This window comes from Carettochelys insculpta, unplaced genomic scaffold (assembly GCF_033958435.1).
Source record: "Carettochelys insculpta isolate YL-2023 unplaced genomic scaffold, ASM3395843v1 scaffold_0065, whole genome shotgun sequence".
NCBI lineage: Eukaryota > Metazoa > Chordata > Testudines > Carettochelyidae > Carettochelys > Carettochelys insculpta.
In genome coordinates, this window is record NW_027439102.1 from 25,001 (window position 1) to 32,500 (window position 7,500).

At 64.6% G+C, this 7,500-nt stretch overlaps 1 non-coding gene across 1 annotated transcript; it reads left to right on the forward strand.

Annotated features, from left to right (window-relative positions):
* The first annotated feature begins 4,546 nt into the window (after nt 1-4,546).
* On the forward strand, nt 4,547-4,665 carry LOC142006443 (5S ribosomal RNA). Its single transcript, XR_012643517.1, has one exon. It is a non-coding gene; the product is annotated as a 5S ribosomal RNA (ribosomal RNA).
* The last annotated feature ends 2,835 nt before the right edge of the window (nt 4,666-7,500 follow it).

The window sequence follows — 7,500 nt, forward strand, 5'->3', positions numbered from 1 at the left end:
GTCCCTGCCGGACTTAGAAATTTTTTCTCTCCAGCCTGGGACCGGGGTTGACCTGTTGTCCCTGCCGGACTTAGAAATTTTTTCTCTCCAGCCTGGGACCGGGGTTGACCTGTTGTCCCTGCCGGACTTAGAAATTTTTTCTCTCCCGCCCGGTACCGGGGTTGACCTGTTGTCCCTGCCGGACTTAGAAAATTTTTCTCTCCCGCTCGGAACCGGGGTTGACCTGTTGTCCCTGCCGGACTTAGAAAATTTTTCTCTCCCGCCTGGGACCGGGGTTGACCTGTTGTCCCTGCCGGACTTGGAGCCCCAGGAGGGGATCGGCCACCAGGTCAACCTCCGCTGAAAGCGGCCACGGTTTACCTGGTGCCCGGGGAGCGAATCGGACACCAGGTCAACCTCAGCTGAAGCGGCCGGGGTTGACCTGCTGTCCCTGCCGGACTTAGAAATTTTTTCTCTCCAGCCTGGGACCGGGGTTGACCTGTTGTCCCTGCCGGACTTAGAAATTTTTTCTCTGCCGCCTGGGACCGGGGTTGACCTGTTGTCCCTGCCGGACTTGGAAAATTTTTCTCTCCCGCCTGGGACCGGGGTTGACCTGTTGTCCCTGCCGGACTTAGAAAATTTTTCTCTGCCGCCTGGGACCGGGGTTGACCTGTTGTCCCTGCCGGACTTAGAAATTTTTTCTCTCCAGCCTGGGACCGGGGTTGACCTGTTGTCCCTGCCGGACTTAGAAATTTTTTCTCTCCCGCCCGGGACCGGGGTTGACCTGTTGTCCCTGCCGGACTTAGAAAATTTTTCTCTCCCGCTCGGAACCGGGGTTGACCTGTTGTCCCTGCCGGACTTAGAAAATTTTTCTCTCCCGCCTGGGACCGGGGTTGACCTGTTGTCCCTGCCGGACTTAGAAAATTTTTCTCTCCCGCCCGGTACCGGGGTTGACCTGTTGTCCCTGCCGGACTTAGAAAATTTTTCTCTCCCGCCTGGGACCGGGGTTGACCTGTTGTCCCTGCCGGACTTAGAAATTTTTTCTCTGCCGCCTGGGACCGGGGTTGACCTGTTGTCCCTGCCGGACTTAGAAATTTTTTCTCTCCAGCCTGGGACCGGGGTTGACCTGTTGTCCCTGCCGGACTTAGAAATTTTTTCTCTCCCCGCCTGGGACCGGGGTTGACCTGCTGTCCCTGCCGGACTTGGAGCCCGAGGAGGGAATCGGCCACCAGGTCAACCTCCGCTGAAAGCGGCCACGGTTTACCTGGTGCCCGGGGAGCGAATCGGACACCAGGTCAACCTCTGCTAAAGCGACCGAGGTTGACCTGGTGCCCGGGGAGCGAATCTGACACCAGGTCAACCTCTGCTAAAGCGCCAGAGGTTGACCTGGTGCCCGGGGAGCGAATCGGACACCAGGTCAACCTCTGCTAAAGCGGCCGGGGTTGACCTGCTGTCCCTGCCGGACTTAGAAAATTTTTCTCTCCAGCCTGGGACCGGGGTTGACCTGTTGTCCCTGCCGGACTTAGAAAATTTTTCTCTCCCGCCTGGGACCGGGGTTGACCTGTTGTCCCTGCCGGACTTAGAAAATTTTTCTCTCCCGCCTGGGACCGGGGTTGACCTGTTGTCCCTGCCGGACTTAGAAAATTTTTCTCTCCCGCCTGGGACCGGGGTTGACCTGTTGTCCCTGCCGGACTTAGAAAATTTTTCTCTCCCGCCTGGGACCGGGGTTGACCTGTTGTCCCTGCCGGACTTAGAAATTTTTTCTCTCCCGCCTGGGACCGGGGTTGACCTGTTCTCCCTGCCGGACTTAGAAAATTTTTCTCTCCAGCCTGGGACCGGGGTTGACCTGTTGTCCCTGCCGGACTTGGAGCCCGAGGAGGGGATCGGCCACCAGGTCAACCTCCGCTGAAAGCGGCCACGGTTTACCTGGTGCCCGGGGACCGAATCGGACACCAGGTCAACCTCCGCTGAAGCGGCCGGGGTTGACCTGCTGTCCCTGCCGGACTTAGAAAATTTTTCTCTCCCGCCTGGGACCGGGGTTGACCTGTTGTCCCTGCCGGACTTAGAAAATTTTTCTCTCCAGCCTGGGACCGGGGTTGACCTGTTGTCCCTGCCGGACTTGGAGCCCGAGGAGGGGATCGGCCACCAGGTCAACCTCCGCTGAAAGCGGCCACGGTTTACCTGGTGCCCGGGGACCGAATCGGACACCAGGTCAACCTCCGCTGAAGCGGCCGGGGTTGACCTGCTGTCCCTGCCGGACTTTGAAAATTTTTCTCTCCCCGCCCGGAACCGGGGTTGACCTGTTGTCCCTGCCGGACTTGGAAATTTTTTCTCTCCCCGCCTGGGACCGGGGTTGACCTGCTGTCCCTGCCGGACTTGGAGCCCCAGGAGGGGATCGGCCACCAGGTCAACCTCCGCTGAAAGCGGCCACGGTTTACCTGGTGCCCGGGGACCGAATCGGACACCAGGTCAACCTCTGCTAAAGCGCCCGAGGTTGACCTGGTGCCCGGGGAGCGAATCGGACACCAGGTCAACCTCTGCTACGGCGGCCGGGGTTGACCTGCTGTCCCTGCCGGACTTAGAAAATTTTTCTCTCCCCGCCCGGAACCGGGGTTGACCTGTTGTCCCTGCCGGACTTGGAGCCCGAGGAGGGGATCGGCCACCAGGTCAACCTCCGCTGAAAGCGGCCACGGTTTACCTGGTGCCCGGGGAGCGAATCGGACACCAGGTCAACCTCTGCTAAAGCGGCCGGGGTTCACCTGCTGTCCCTGCCGGACTTGGAGCCCGAGGAGGGGATCGGCCACCAGGTCAACCTCCGCTGAAAGCGGCCACGGTTTACCTGGTGCCCGGGGAGCGAATCGGACACCAGGTCAACCTCTGCTAAAGCGGCCGGGGTTCACCTGCTGTCCCTGCCGGACTTGGAGCCCGAGGAGGGGATCGGCCACCAGGTCAACCTCCGCTGAAAGCGGCCACGGTTTACCTGGTGCCCGGGGAGCGAATCGGACACCAGGTCAACCTCTGCTAAAGCGGCCGGGGTTGACCTGCTGTCCCTGCCGGACTTGGAGCCCGAGGAGGGGATCGGCCACCAGGTCAACCTCCGCTGAAAGCGGCCACGGTTTACCTGGTGCCCGGGGAGCGAATCGGACACCAGGTCAACCTCTGCTAAAGCGGCCGGGGTTGACCTGCTGTCCCTGCCGGACTTGGAGCCCGAGGAGGGTATCGGCCACCAGGTCAACCTCCGCTGAAAGCGGCCACGGTTTACCTGGTGCCCGGGGAGCGAATCGGACACCAGGTCAACCTCTGCTAAAGCGGCCGGGGTTGACCTGCTGTCCCTGCCGGACTTGGAGCCCGAGGAGGGGATCGGCCACCAGGTCAACCTCCGCTGAAAGCGGCCACGGTTTACCTGGTGCCCGGGGACCGAATCGGACACCAGGTCAACCTCTGCTAAAGCGGCCGGGGTTGACCTGCTGTCCCTGCCGGACTTGGAGCCCGAGGAGGGGATCGGCCACCAGGTCAACCTCCGCTGAAAGCGGCCACGGTTTACCTGGTGCCCGGGGACCGAATCGGACACCAGGTCAACCTCTGCTAAAGCGGCCGGGGTTGACCTGCTGTCCCTGCCGGACTTGGAGCCCGAGGAGGGGATCGGCCACCAGGTCAACCTCCGCTGAAAGCGGCCACGGTTGACCTGGTGCCCGGGGAGCGAATCGGACACCAGGTCAACCTCTGCTAAAGCGGCCGGGGTTGACCTGCTGTCCCTGCCGGACTTGGAGCCCGAGGAGGGGATCGGCCACCAGGTCAACCTCCGCTGAAAGCGGCCACGGTTTACCTGGTGCCCGGGGACCGAATCGGACACCAGGTCAACCTCCGCTGAAGCGGCCGGGGTTGACCTGCTGTCCCTGCCGGACTTAGAAAATTTTTCTCTCCCCGCCCGGAACCGGGGTTGACCTGTTGTCCCTGCCGGACTTAGAAAATTTTTCTCTCCCCGCCCGGAACCGGGGTTGACCTGCTGTCCCTGCCGGACTTGGAGCCCGAGGAGGGGATCGGCCACCAGGTCAACCTCCGCTGAAAGCGCCCGAGGTTGACCTGGTGCCCGGGGAGCGAATCGGACACCAGGTCAACCTCTGCTAAAGCGCCCGAGGTTGACCTGGTGCCCGGGGAGCGAATCGGACACCAGGTCAACCTCCGCTAAAGCGCCCGAGGTTGACCTGGTGCCCGGGGAGCGAATCGGACACCAGGTCAACCTCTGCTACGGCGGCCGGGGTTGACCTGCTGTCCCTGCCGGACTTGGAAAATTTCTCTCCCCGCCTCGGACCGGGGTTGACCTGCTGTCCCTACCGGACTTAGAACATTTTTCTCTCCCCGCCCCGGCCCGGGGGTTAACCTCGGGGCACACAGCTTCCCGGGTCTGACGTGCACGTCCTGTCACCTCCCGGGCCCGGCGTCCTCGTCCTCCCTTCCCCTTGGGCCGGCTCGGAGGAAGTTTTCCCTCGGCCCGGCCTCCGGGTTAATTGTTTGGGCCCGGCTGACTGAGGCCAGGCTGCTGACGCTAAAGCCCGGGGAGGCGGGGGCCTACGGCCATACCGGACCGAATGCCCCCGATCTCGTCCGATCTCGGAAGGTAAACCGTCCCGGGCCTGGCTAGTACCTGGATGGGTGACCGCCTGGGAATCCCAGGTGCCGTAGGCAGCTTTTGGCCCCAGCGGGGGTAGAGCGGGGCGTGTGTCTGCCGTGCGGGAGCAGGGAAGCCGTGAGGCCAAGGCGGCGCGACGGTCCTGGGGGGCGCTGAGGCCTTTCCCTCTGCCTGCCTGCGTGTCGGGGGCGGGGGGGCGGGCGAGGAAGCTTAGGCCCTCACCCGGTGCGGTGCGATGGCTTGGGTCGGGTCGGGGAGAGGGAAGAAAGCGTGTGTGGAGCGTTGGTGGGGCAGGTGTGTGTGTGGGAGTGCTGGGTGGGGCAGGCCGTTGAGGCGGTGGCGGTGGTGGTGTTTTTGGTGGGAGTGAGTTGGGGTCAGGTGGGTGTGGGGTCCCCCCCGGGGGGTGGATGGTCTGAGGGTTAAGGCTTGGAACGTGCGTCTTGGGGGACCGTGGGTGGAGGTTGTTGAGAGCGGGGAAGGCCCTGGGTATCGGTTGGGGACTATTAAGCCCGGTGGAGGGGGACCGTGGGTGGAGGTGGTTGAGAGCGGGGAAGGCCCTGGGTCTCGGTTGTGGACTATTAAGCCCGGTGGAGGGGGACCGTGGGTGGAGGTTGTTGAGAGCGGGGAAGGCCCTGGGTCTCGGTTGTGGACTATTAAGCCCGGTGGAGGGGGACCGTGGGTGGAGGTTGTTGAGAGCGGGGAAGGCCCTGGGTCTCGGTTGTGGACTATTAAGCCCGGTGGAGGGGGACCGTGGGTGGAGGTTGTTGAGAGCGGGGAAGGCCCTGGGTCTCGGTTGTGGACTATTAAGCCCGGTGGAGGGGGACCGTGGGTGGAGGTTGTTGAGAGCGGGGAAGGCCCTGGGTCTCGGTTGTGGACTATTAAGCCCGGTGGAGGGGGACCGTGGGTGGAGGTGGTTGAGAGCGGGGAAGGCCCTGGGTCTCGGTTGTGGACTATTAAGCCCGGTGGAGGGGGACCGTGGGTGGAGGTTGTTGAGAGCGGGGAAGGCCCTGGGTCTCGGTTGTGGACTATTAAGCCCGGTGGAGGGGGACCGTGGGTGGAGGTTGTTGAGAGCGGGGAAGGCCCTGGGTCTCGGTTGTGGACTATTAAGCCCGGTGGAGGGGGACCGTGGGTGGAGGTGGTTGAGAGCGGGGAAGGCCCTGGGTCTCGGTTGTGGACTATTAAGCCCGGTGGAGGTGTTGCGTACGGTGGATGTAAGGGGGAGGGCGTATGAAGTGACCGAGGAGTGGGCAAGGAAACGGGGGAAAAATTTGGAGGCGAAGGCGGCCGAAAAAGGGTGCGGTTGACCTGGTGCCCGGGGAGCGAATGGGCCACCAGGTCAACCCCCGCTGAAAGCAGCGGAGGTTGACCTGGTGCCCGGGGAGCGAATCGGCCACCAGGTCAACCCCCGCTGAAAGCAGCGGAGGTTGACCTGGTGCCCGGGGAGGGAATCGGCCACCAGGTCAACCCCCGCTGAAAGCACCGGAGGTTGACCTGGTGCCCGGGGAGGGAATCGGCCACCAGGTCAACCCCCGCTGAAAGCACCGGAGGTTGACCTGGTGCCCGGGGAGCGAATCGGCCACCAGGTCAACCCCCGCTGAAAGCACCGGAGGTTGACCTGGTGCCCGGGGAGCGAATGGGCCACCAGGTCAACCCCCGCTGAAAGCAGCGGAGGTTGACCTGGTGCCCGGGGAGCGAATCGGCCACCAGGTCAACCCCCGCTGAAAGCAGCGGAGGTTGACCTGGTGCCCGGGGAGCGAATCGGCCACCAGGTCAACCCCCGCTGAAAGAAGCGGAGGTTGACCTGGTGCCCGGGGAGGGAATCGGCCACCAGGTCAACCCCCGCTGAAAGCAGCGGAGGTTGACCTGGTGCCCGGCGAGCGAATCGGCCACCAGGTCAACCCCCGCTGAAAGCAGCGGAGGTTGACCTGGTGCCCGGGGAGGGAATCGGCCACCAGGTCAACCCCCGCTGAAAGCAGCGGAGGTTGACCTGGTGCCCGGGGAGGGAATCGGCCACCAGGTCAACCCCCGCTGAAAGCAGCGGAGGTTGACCTGGTGCCCGGGGAGCGAATCGGCCACCAGGTCAACCCCCGCTGAAAGAAGCGGAGGTTGACCTGGTGCCCGGGGAGGGAATCGGCCACCAGGTCAACCCCCGCTGAAAGCAGCGGAGGTTGACCTGGTGCCCGGGGAGCGAATCGGCCACCAGGTCAACCCCCGCTGAAAGCAGCGGAGGTTGACCTGGTGCCCGGGGAGGGAATCGGCCACCAGGTCAACCCCCGCTGAAAGCAGCGGCGGTTGACCTGGTGCCCGGGGAGGGAATCGGCCACCAGGTCAACAGGTCAACCCGGTTCCCGGGGGGGAGAGGAAAGGAGGCGGCCGGACCCTCCCGCGAGGGTCACCCTGCCCGCCTCCACCGGCGGCCGGACCCTCCCGCGAGGGTCACCCTGCCCGCCTCCACCGGCGGCCGGACCCTCCCGCGAGGGTCACCCTGCCCGCCGGACCCTCCCGCGAGGGTCACCCGGCACGCCGTCCCAGCGAAGAGGGCCGGCCACCCGGACCCCGCTTTTGGGAACGGACACCAGGTCAACCCGGTTCCCGGGGGGGAGAGGAAAGGAGGCGGCCGGACCCTCCCGCGAGGGTCACCCTGCCCGCCTCCACCGGCGGCCGGACCCTCCCGCGAGGGTCACCCTGCCCGCCGGACCCTCCCGCGAGGGTCACCCGGCACGCCGTCCCAGCGAAGAGGGCCGGCCACCCGGACCCCGCTTTTGGGAACGGACACCAGGTCAACCCGGTTCCCGGGGGGGAGAGGAAAGGAGGCGGCCGGACCCTCCCGCGAGGGTCACCCTGCCCGCCTCCACCGGCGGCCGGACCCTCCCGCGAGGGTCACCCTGCCC